Consider the following 11,799-nt stretch of genomic DNA (forward strand, 5'->3'; position numbering starts at 1 on the left):
TTTCACACTTGCTTTAGCAATGTAAACATATATTTCCTATGCCAATGAAGTAAAATGATGCAAAATACGTGAATGAAGCGGTGCAAATGAAGTGAGTATTGCGATATCACATCATACACTTATTCATGATGTTATGTTTATACCAAACGTGATGCAAATTTTAGCGTTGTGGTACTTGCACAAGTTTTAACGCTAGAATATTTTGTGTTGACTTTCTTCATACGTGTGAATAACTCGCATCATACGTTCGTTAAATCGCTGAATCGATGAATGAACTTCCACCAGTACATCCTCAGAGTCATACATCCCTGGAGGATCTCAGTGCTGATTGGCTATTATGGTGCGAACTGGTCACTGAAATTTAGATTTACAAATAAGCATATGATGTGAAATTACGCCACTTACTTTATTCCCGCCACTTAATTTGCATATTTCGCGTCACGTCCATTGCGTCCAATGCGCTGCCCGGTGGGAATTTGCATCTAATGCGTCTTTTCATGCGCCAGTTGTTTTATTTATGCCAGGTGTGAACACAACATGAGTTTAAAAAATCTGAACTTCAGCGATCAATTTGCATCGTGATAGCCAATCAGCACTGAGATCCTCAAGGAACGTATGACGCTGTAGACGTACTGGCATACTACCCAAATTGTTATGACACACAGGTGGTTGACAGTTGGCAGAATATTCCTTTAAATACACACGACAAGAAAGAGACTTGCAAAAACCAGACAAATAAGGATATTTAAATGCTTTTATTTATTTAGTCTTTTGTTTAAAAGTATTAGCATAGACAAATACACTGAAATTACACACAGTACAATAAATGAATCTATACTCCTAAATACTAAAACTGATGCTAAGACAAGCTACAAATCAAACACACACCACCTACAAACAAACAGACAGAAGCTGCAGTCAAGCTTGCCTGGTAATTTTATAGATATGTTTGTTTAGTGCACCGTCCCCAGATTTTTCCACTGTAGCAGCTTGTTTTTAGACGCCAGAATTATTCCTCAGATCTCCAAAACACTCGAGGGACCATTTCTCCACATGCAGCTGAGAGTCGGGCCACCAAAGAAGACGCCCTCCACCATGAACTCTCTTTTTTTATGACACGCAGAAGAACAAAAAAAAGTGAAATAATGATAACGGGGCACATTATTTCTTTACAAGTGAACAAGAACAGAACCAAATGTTTCACATCTGCTCCTGCCTTTTGGGTATTAGCATGAGAATGTGCAGGCAGTGCTTCAATGCTGCACAGCTCACTGCTCGAGAAAGAGGATGGAGACCTCAACACTGGGCTGTATTGCCAGTGCCAGATGTCCCCCCGTGTTGTCGAAACAATGCACGGGGGTGTCTCCGCATTTAACAAATCACACCCCGTGTCTTTTCTCTGTCTCTCCGACACTAGAGAGATGCTCGACCCCCGCAAACCCACTGTGATGACACCCAGCATTCCCTCACAGAGGTCAAATGGCTTCACACTCACTTCTTATCAAATAGTGGTGAAATAATGATGTTTAAAGACGTTACGTCTCTTTCTTTTCATGACTAATTGAATACTTAGAGTCCCTTCATTTCTCCTGGCACACTTTATTTATTTATTTATGTATTTAAACAGGTATGAAAGAGACAAAGTTACGACAAAAAGGTTCCCAACCTCTTTGTCTGGGCCTCTACAGAGGTCACAGGATAAATCTGAGGGGTCAGACATGATTAACGTGGAACAGCAGACTCCAAAACAAATTTCTGATTTTCTCTAACAACTCCAGTCGTTCTGTTTTTTTTTAGTGAAACAGTGGATCGTTTTACCCATTGGGGATAAGTACTCGGGTCCTTAAGTAAAAGGTTCAGTGTCATAGTATAAAAATACACAGTTAGGGACTGTTTGTTACTTTTGAGGGGGAGGGAAGGAGCATACAAGTTTAAATGGTTGTATTTTGTATTTATTTTACCACATATTATCAAAGATTATTAAGTATTGTTATATTATTAAAGATTGTTATACAAGATATGCCATCAGAGGGCATGTTTTCTTTAAAAATTGCCAAATTACACAATTTATCATCATCAGAAACTGTAAAAACAGAAATTATTGTTGGATTGTCTTTTCTTTTTTTTAAGTCTCTTTATTGGGTTTTGAAGGATGGATAATTTGTACGTTGGAAAGGCAGCAATCTGTATCCCAACATAGAGGCAAGATGAAGTAAAGTAAGTCTTAAAATAAAAAAGTACACATTGACGTTCTAATTAGTACACAAGAGGGGAAATGAATAAAAGGAAAACACCTAGACAATACGTGTCACAAAAGATTCACTTCTGTTTTGGTTGTTGATCATTTGTTGAGAAATGGTTAACAGATTTTCAGGAAGATGTGTTCCTTGTTGGAAAGTTTATGTCGGAGATCGTTGGATTTTCGAATATCCGATGACCAAGGCTTCTGTCTAAAAAAACATGGACAAATCTGAGCTTAAAATAGTGATATTTTTCATTTAAAATGTTGCCAAAAATAAACCGTTAGCATGAACTAACCAGCACGACAAGAGCGAAAAACGGAGGCATTTTTTCAGCTCCAGGATTTCGTCTTCAACCTTTAACTTTTAACTTTCAAACGTCAAAGAGTAAGTTTTAAAAATTGAATAACTAAATTATGGTGGAGGGAGGGTCGTGCATTTTCCTCCAGTCACTCTGGGAGGATTAAGGAAAAATGTTTGTAGGTTCGTGGAGGGTCAAAAAACACACAAACAAACAAAAAACTAAAGTCGACCCTTTTATAAATAAAGAACAGTCCCTTACAAGTAAAAATCTTGCATTCAAAATCTCACTTATGAAAAGTACCAATGTTTTCATAATGCAGAACGGCCATTTTCCAAGTGTTACATTGTTATACATATAATATTATTGGCAGTTTTGGCAGAGTAACTAGTTAAATTTAATTAAATTACAAAATATTTTCATTTTCATTTATTTTATTTAAAAGGACAACACACATTAATCAACATGTCGGTGAAGATTCTCAGTCATGCAGGTCATGGTAATCATAAGTGCTATAGTGTAGGCAACTGGGACACAAGACGCAGAGGAAGAAGAAAGTCCAGTTGCCAACAATACGATATAATAAGAACTTATGATCACATTAATCAACATTCTGTAAATGTGCCAGTGTTAGCCAGCTGGCTAATTTTCAACTGTGGTCTTTGGCAAGATGTTTTTAAACCAATAAAATAAAGAAATTCACAGGACAAAGAGAAAGACAGCATTAACTCCTACAGCAAATATATATTCTCAGGATAGAACAGAAGTCATGCAAAGCAACAAGGTCTTAATAAAATGTTATTTTATGTTAAATAAATGTAATCAGTTACAGTTACTGAGACAAAATATGCAATTAAGTTACAGTTACTAATCAAAGTGTTGGTGATTACCAAGGGGTTATGTCCAGATATGTTCTTTTCAGGAAAAAGTTTATGTGTAGAATATTAGAAGACAACATTCATTGGTTTTTTTATGATCAGACTTTTCTTTAATTGACATTTACTGTACAACACGCAGCAATGGAAAATGTCATTCTTGAAATGATCAGCCACCCTAAACAAAATCAATTTCTTAAAGACAAAACAGTAATAATAAGACAAGTGAAAATTAAAAACAAATGTCCCACCTAACAGGCCATCATACCATCCACCTCCACAGGATCCAGACCACCGACTCCTGACAAAATATAAATTCCAAAAGGCTTTTAAGGTTCATTAAGACTGAGCTCCACATCTCTATTGTTGACTCCTTCGCCTTGTACACGGGCATCTAAAGCTCTACGTCCACAATATCTACGTACAGTAGATGTAGCGGCTTCCAGCGCGAAACAACTAATGTTTTCGCTGTTGTCAGCTCGGCTAATAGCGCTCTCTTTTTGATCAGTGTCATGTCCGGCTTCGACAGATTATTTAGAATGAGTAAAACAGGCGAGTGAGGCGCGCTGACCTCAGATACATCAGAGAGGTTAGAGGACAATAAACAGTCATTCATGTTGACTTGCATCCTCTCGCCACGCAGGAAGTCCTTCTTGTGGCTTTTTTATTAGCTTTATCGGCCAGTTTAAAACATTTGTTAGAGAAGTAATCAAAAACATAATATAATATAATAAGTTACATTACTTTGATGAAGTAATTAAATTAGTTACACTGCTTATTACATTTTTAACAGGGTAACTGGTGATCTGTGCATTTTGAAAGTAACCTTCCCAACGCTGATTATTGGATAATTTTCTTGATATATTATGGTGGAGGAGGTATTCACACGTAAATACTGAAATGTAAAACTACTCTTTAAATAGTTTAAGTCAAACATCCAAAAGTACCAAAGTTTTCATATCGCAGAAAGGCCACTTTCAGATTGTTTTATTGTCATATATATTATAATATTGGATCATTTTCTTGGTGTGTTATGGTTGAGGATGAACTCAGATTGTTTCTTTACGTAAAGTATAAATACTACAATATGAAACTACCTTTACAAGTAAAAGTCCTGCATTTAAAATGTAATTTAAGTAAAAGTACACAAGTATTATAAGTAAAACGTACTTTGTGTTATTGAATTATTATTGATACGTTGATTTACGAGCAGTATTTCTTATACATACATGTGTACATATGTATACAACAATCAAAAGGATGCCCCGTTAACTAAAGCACACACTGAGTCACAAATGAACACAAATCATAATGAACAACTTCTCGGATCTAAGGACATTTTTTGTGCGTACATAAATCCTAAAAACAACAAAGTTAAAGTCAAAAGTATTTCACTACTGGGGCGCCCGGTGGCTCAGTGAGTAGAGCAGGCGCCCATGTACAAAAGACTGTATCCTTGCTGCAGCGACCCCGGGCTCGGTTCTGACCTGTGGCCTTTGCTGCTGTCGCCCTCTCTCTCTCTGCCACTTTCACACTTGATACTGTCCCATCAATTAAAGGCTGAAAAAGCCCCAAAAACAATCAAAGTATTTCACTACAACACATTGCTCAGATTGACCATATCACAAGGTGTCTATCATGGAGTACTCCTTTGTCCTCTTCATTGTCAGATGTATATATCTAACATTCAACAAAACAGCAAATGGCCCCCAAAACTTTTACTTCTCATATACGTCAGGCATTCTAAAGGACAAATTACGAGCATATGCTATATGTCACATGTGATCTGTTAGTCTTTTCCTAAAGGATTACCATTGATCTTTTGCCTTGCAGGAGACACATATCTGTCTTGATTTGGTCCCTTTTGGCACACTTGTTGTCTTTTGGGTAAAACCCTAAGATAAAGAAACCATTGGATTGTCTTTTGAAATTATCTTTTCTATAGTTATTTTTTAATCTCCCCAAACGATTTGAAATAGTGTCCCCTTTATCACTACATGTTGTGCATAAATCTGAGATATTGCCATTCTATTGACTTAATATGTTCACATTAGCTTCTTACACTGTTACAATCTAAGTCGAGTATTGAACGTGGACATTCGTACACACTGTCTCCCAGCCCTAAAATAATACATCTGCCTCCCAGTCGTCCATGTAGGCTGCATTTTAATGTTGTAGTTGGTCAAAGTGGAGCTAATTTTAATTACTTTTCACGCATAGTTTAAGCAGTTTTTAACCAATATGACATCTTTTCATAAAATAAACTGAATAAATTAAAAATATCTACAAAGTAATTGTAGTTGTGAGAGAAATGTAGTAGAATAAAAAGTATATTTGAAGTTAAATGTAGTCGTGTAAAGGTTTAATGAGCATAAAATCGAAATGCTTGAGTAAAGTAGAAGTACCTCAAAAGTGTACTTACATAGAGTACTTCAGTAAATGTATTTAGTTACTTTCCACCACTGTTTGTTCCCATTGAGGCCTCAAAAATGATTTAAAAGAAACAATCTTAAAAGAAACTATCATCTACATTTGTGACGAGGGACCAGCACTTCTAAACACCATTGATTAGTCTAATAGCACCGTCATCATCAGGGCGTCTGAGCTGGTCCTCAGCTCACTTTGTGCAACGTACCCATTTTCAGCCGGGTGTAGTGTTTGTGCAGTAACACACACTTCCTTAGAAAAAAAAAACAGCATTTAGTGTGTAATTACACACCCAGACATTTGTGCTTTTAGAAAAATGTGCAAGCAGTCTAGAAGGCATGTAAAAACGTAATTCGGCTTTCATCTTCGCCGTTTACCCAAATTGCAGCACTATGGTTACACTGACGCAGCCCTTTTGGAATCTTGGATGCAGAGTTGGGGTTTTACGTTTAAAGGGAGTACAAACACAAACTGTTTATTATCCTTTTGAATATAATCTTGCATTTGCTTAGCATAAATTCTCAGGGCATGCCATGGGAACGAGAACGCGTGCCAAGGGGAAACCAAATAAGGAGCGGCTGAATTATCTGCATCTGATTGTTGTTTCACAGAAATGTATAAACCATACCTAGACTTGTGCATTCGGCCTCTCCAATGCACCATCAACAGTGAGAATAGAGTCATGCAGAAACTGTTTCCACTGCTGAGCTGGCCAAGTAGTTAGACTGCGTGTCTCAGCCATGCACATAATCTCCAGACAGGTTTATGAACTGAGGTTTGGGAGCTGTCAGTTTGGAGGAGACATCTTTACTGCCAATATAATGGCTTTACGTTTCTCGACCTGAAATCTGTGGCGATAAAATATTTTTATTTTCGGGACAATATTCATCTTCAGCTTTGGACAACTGGCCCGTTTTAATGGCATATAAATTTAATAAGTTGCTAGAATTTATGCTGGATATTGAAATATTGTCAGAAAAAAGGTACAACGCTCCACGGGGCAAACATGGTTAGAAACAGATGCAGCTAGTAAAAAATAAGATTTACACGTGGAAATTGTACGGATGTAATTTACGACATGTTCCGTGCCTGAACTGAGATCAGCGTCACAAATTTCCACACAAGCCGGCAGGCAGCTCCTTGGCTCCACGAGTTCATCTCCTAAAACCGTCTCATTTTGAGTCAAATTGAAACGGCATTGCCCACTTGAGAGCTCAATTAGGTATGTTAGTAAAAACTTAAGAAAACGAAACATACTTAGTGGAGTTCCTACTGACCACATGACTGTGAGAGAATTTTAGAAATAAATTTAGAAGCAACAGTTATCAAGAAAAGACGTCAGCTTGTTAATGATATCAGAGAAAACATGCAACTTACACATGTGTTTGGTGTGTGAGCCACGACTCAATGTTTTACTGAAACAGGGTGTTTTTTTTACTGCCAGAGGAAATGTACTCGTTCTATATACACAGCTGTTGGCCATTCATCGAGGTCGAGTTCTTCTGCTTCACTGGCAGGCTGCTCGCCGAACAGGAAGGGTTTCTATTGAGCACGGAAACCCAAATAAATTGTGCTCTTAATCAGATTAATGCTCATCTGAAGTGGGCTGTTTCTCTAAATCGTCTCAAAATGTCAACATACAACCAATTTGAATTAAGCACACAAGCAATTACGCTCCATTCATCAAGGCTTTGTCTCGAGATTTGTGTGTGTGCTGGTGTTTGCCACAAGCAGAGGAGGAGGGGTGGTGCATAATTAGTTTCTAAGATGGCATTATCAGTCAGTTTATATGTAGTTAGTGCATGTTATAGTATTTTCAAAGCAAAGAAATTACCTTGGAACACAATTTTACACAACCCGACAAAATCTGACGCCTTTGTTTCTGCTTCAAAAAGAAAAGCCCCTTATTTATGGATACATGGAGGTGACACATGTGAGATTAAACAACCCTCTTGGACAGTACGCGTGATGATATTTGCATCTAAAATGAGCCTCACAGCAGCTTGTGTGTGTTACATTTTGTGTCACATTCCTTCCTCCGAGAGGCAGCAGGATGCAGCTGATTATGAGAGAGGCAGGCGGAGTGAGGAGGGAGGGAAGGAGGGAAGGAGGCGCTGTTCCAGTTGGAAGGTGGTGTGGCTGTGTGTCCATCTCCACAGGCCAGTAATCAGGTTTAAAGACAAGCTAGTGTGGGTACAAAAAGGTTAATGGCACATATGGCCGGCTATCACAAACAGGAGAACAATTGTCCAAATTAATCTCCAAATGCACTCGGCACCAGGAATGTCGTGGTGACTTTGAGTCGAGCTGAACGACCTCTAAAGCTCCACATGGGGAATTTTACCACGCAGCTAAAAAAAAATCTGGATTGTTTTAACATGAGATGAATATTTAATACTTTAAAAGTTGGTTTCACTTCTTAAGTATTCTCAAAAATATGAAATATTCATAACTGGGTGAGCAACAATTAAAGTTTAAGTTCGGAGAAAAATCATCCTGAGGTTTGATTTAGGAGCTATTCTGCTTCATCAGGACTGTGTGGGTGTGGAGCGGCCTCACAGCTAAACAAACAGCCCCAGAAACTGTCATCAGATTTTGATTTAAATACTGAATGGTGCACACACGTACATGGTGTCATTTCAAACTAATAAGAGGTGAATAGACAAAACACAAATCCTTTCATATAAAAATAACTAAACTTTTGCAGAAAACTTAATGTTCCTGAACGACCCCATCACTCAGAGTGTTTAGACAGTAAGTGTTCGGGGCCTTAAACACTGTTTATTCAACAATATCATACCGTCCTTTTTACAGCGGTGAGTAGAGTTTCTAGGGCTGCCCCTGACTAAGAATATTACTAGTCGACCAATAGTCGTCATTTAGGGCCATTAGTCAACTGGTCGCCCGCATGTTTATGATATTAATTCAGTTATTAAATGATATATTTTGGTGGTTTGAGTTGAAGGTGTGAGAAAGAATAGTATCAGTAACATTGTTAACACTGTGCTACATTACAGAGAAATACAAAACCGTACTAATGAACCTTCATTAATATAGGCCTATATTTTATCTACAAGTGCACGTCACACACTGAGCGAGCTGCCTGTTAATGACGCTGATGAAGATGAGTTTACATATCACCTTGGGTTTGTCCTTCACCTTCTCAAAATGATCCCACACTTTGGATTTTTTATTTTTTTTCCTCTGGGACTACATGACCAATCTGCCAGAAAGTCAAAAGAAAGGTATTAAAATCAGCTCAGTAGTAACTGTCAAGGAATCACTCTCCTTTGGTGTTTTGCCTCGCTATATCTGAGTTTTTTTGGGGGGGTTTTGCGTTGCGTCTTGAATGCTTTCTGGTTACGATCTGGCACCTGGTCGCAACCTTTTTACAAAGCCACAACCTCACCTGAGCACTGTGAGACTACACGCCCATTTAATTTTTGGACTTATTTGATGTAATTTGGTGCATTTTGGGATACCCAGCCATTGATGGGCGATACATTCATACAGAGCCAACATCCTGCATTTCAGGGCTCGGCATTAACAAGTATGAGCTGAGCTTTCAACAGAGTGATGTAATAACACTGGGTTTGGGCTTTAACTGCCCAATTTTATGCACCAAGTTTTGCCTTTCCTGCAACAATTTATGCGGAGGGTAGAAGGGGAGTTTTGTTGTAAAAAGTGTGGCCAGATGTGGTCGAGGATTGTCACTGGAAGATGCCTCTTGTTCTGGGTTTTGCTCCATCATCATCATTGCATCTTGGTCAAAGGACAGAAGGTGCTTCTTTTGCTTCCAGGGAGCTGGAAACTTGACATCTTGGGGCGGCAGTAGCTCAGTCTAAAGGGACTTGGGTTGGGGTCGCAGTTTCAAGTCTCCATCCACACCAAATATGGAGCGAGGACTTTTGCCTCCTGGGCACTGACGAGGTGCCCTTAAGCAAGGCACCGAACCCCTAACTGGTTGGCGCACCCGTCCAAGGCAGCAGCCTCGTTCTGACATCACTCCATTTAATGCATGTATAGGTCCTGTTTGTGCATGTGTGTATTACGGGCCTGTGTGTATATATGACAACGGAGTGATTAATGAAGTACATCTTCTTCTTCCTCTGTAATCTGGAGTAGACATGCCCCTCTCAACCCCTGCCCCCAAACCTCAGCGCAGACTAGTTGTAACGAAGGTATAAACAGAAATTGTAGCAAAGTAAAAAGTATATTATTGGATAAAATATATCCTTGAGTGAAGAGTAGATGGATAGTTTTAAAAAAAGGAACACGGAAAGTACTCGTTCCTCAGAAAACCCTGCTTATTACTTAGTGTTATTACTGCTTATATCCGTTACTTCTAACAGGTAACTACCCGCCCCTGCCTTTTTTAGAGACTCAGCCCTCAGTATCTACCTCCAGGCTTCAGATAGAGATGATAGCATCATTACACAAAGACCCACAAAGTCCAGGAACAAATACACACACCGTGTTGACCTTTTGCCCCTGCTTCATGCCTGAGACAAGGCCAAACCGTGGAGATGGTGTTGGGTGATATGGAATTGATATTGGCGCCCAAATGACCAGCGCAGATGATGCGTCACATGTGAGCCCATTAGAGCAGCATTGGACGGCGGAGTGCTGTGTTCATTAAAAAGCAATATGTGGAAGTCTGATCTGCCATTTCCTGCAGATAAGTATCTGCTCATACATCTAAAGAAGACAGCCAGGCTGCGGGTTGTTTTAGCCACCACAGGGCAGGGTAATCACAAAGCATAGATCCTCCGACTGTGAGTTCGAATTAACCATGTTGCTAACTGAGCCTGAAATTGTGTGGGATTGAGGGCCAGGGCCTGCAATCTGGCCAGGATATCTTCACGCTGTTTGCTGCCGTAATGCGATGATGGAGCCCGAGCAGAATCGATTAGAGCAATCATTTGTTGAATCAGGTGTTTTTCTGCCTGGATGCAATAACCGTATGACGTGTCTGCGGTGTTCTGCTGAATAGCCTCGGCCTGACGGAGTGCAGCACATGCCGAGCGGCAACAGTCTTTGTTTTGGCAAATGACCATGTTTCATGTCAAATAACTGACAAAATGCAGTATCACAGACCATATGGAAATTATATTAACTATAGCACTGAATATGTGATGTTGTGGTTTTAAGGCATGTTGCACAACCACAACTGGGACTTAAATCACTTCTTTGATGATATCATAGCAATCATACCCATTTAAAGCACCTTCTCTGCGTGTGATGTTGCACGGTTAATTCACATCACACCCCGGCAGTATCACGTCGTCCCCCTCACCTGTTTTCTTTGAAAGCAATATCAATCCGAGGCGTGACACCTCAGAACCTAAACGAGCTCTGTGTGGTCTTCAGCCCCCGCAGAGGCGCGAGTCAGCCCCGGCGTCCACACATTGATGGACATGTGAGAGTCGGAACGTCGTCCAAGACAAACAAGCCGCTCAGTTTGTGTGATTATTGTGCATAGTTAGAATAATTCTGGGTGAAAGCAAAGCAGAGGATGACGGGGGCAGCTGCTGTCAGAGTCAGGAAACGTGACGGTGTGCAGCATGATGTATGGACAGAGGCTGCTTTTTTGGAGATCCCAGCCCACCCTCCTTCCCATTAATGAACTCCCTAAAGGGTATATGAGCAGAGATGCAGCGATAGACAAGACTGTGGTGCTGGATGTGGCGGATATTGCCTTACCTCTGGAGAGGGCTCAGTAGCTAATGACAAATGGTTGGTTGAAGTGACTGGAAAGAGATTGATCTCCTTACATTTAACCTCACAGATATTCCATCTTTCCCCTGGACCATCTATGAGGTGTGCCGTTATATTAACTCACACCTTTTATGGCTGTCAGATTTAAGGCATTTTCTGTTCTCAGGTGCACCCAGCCGGGAAACCACACACTCTGCAAACACCTGAGGCTGATCCTCCGCGTCAAAGAGGTCATGAG

The sequence above is a fragment of the Epinephelus moara genome, chromosome 13, assembly GCF_006386435.1.
Source record: "Epinephelus moara isolate mb chromosome 13, YSFRI_EMoa_1.0, whole genome shotgun sequence".
NCBI lineage: Eukaryota > Metazoa > Chordata > Actinopteri > Perciformes > Serranidae > Epinephelus > Epinephelus moara.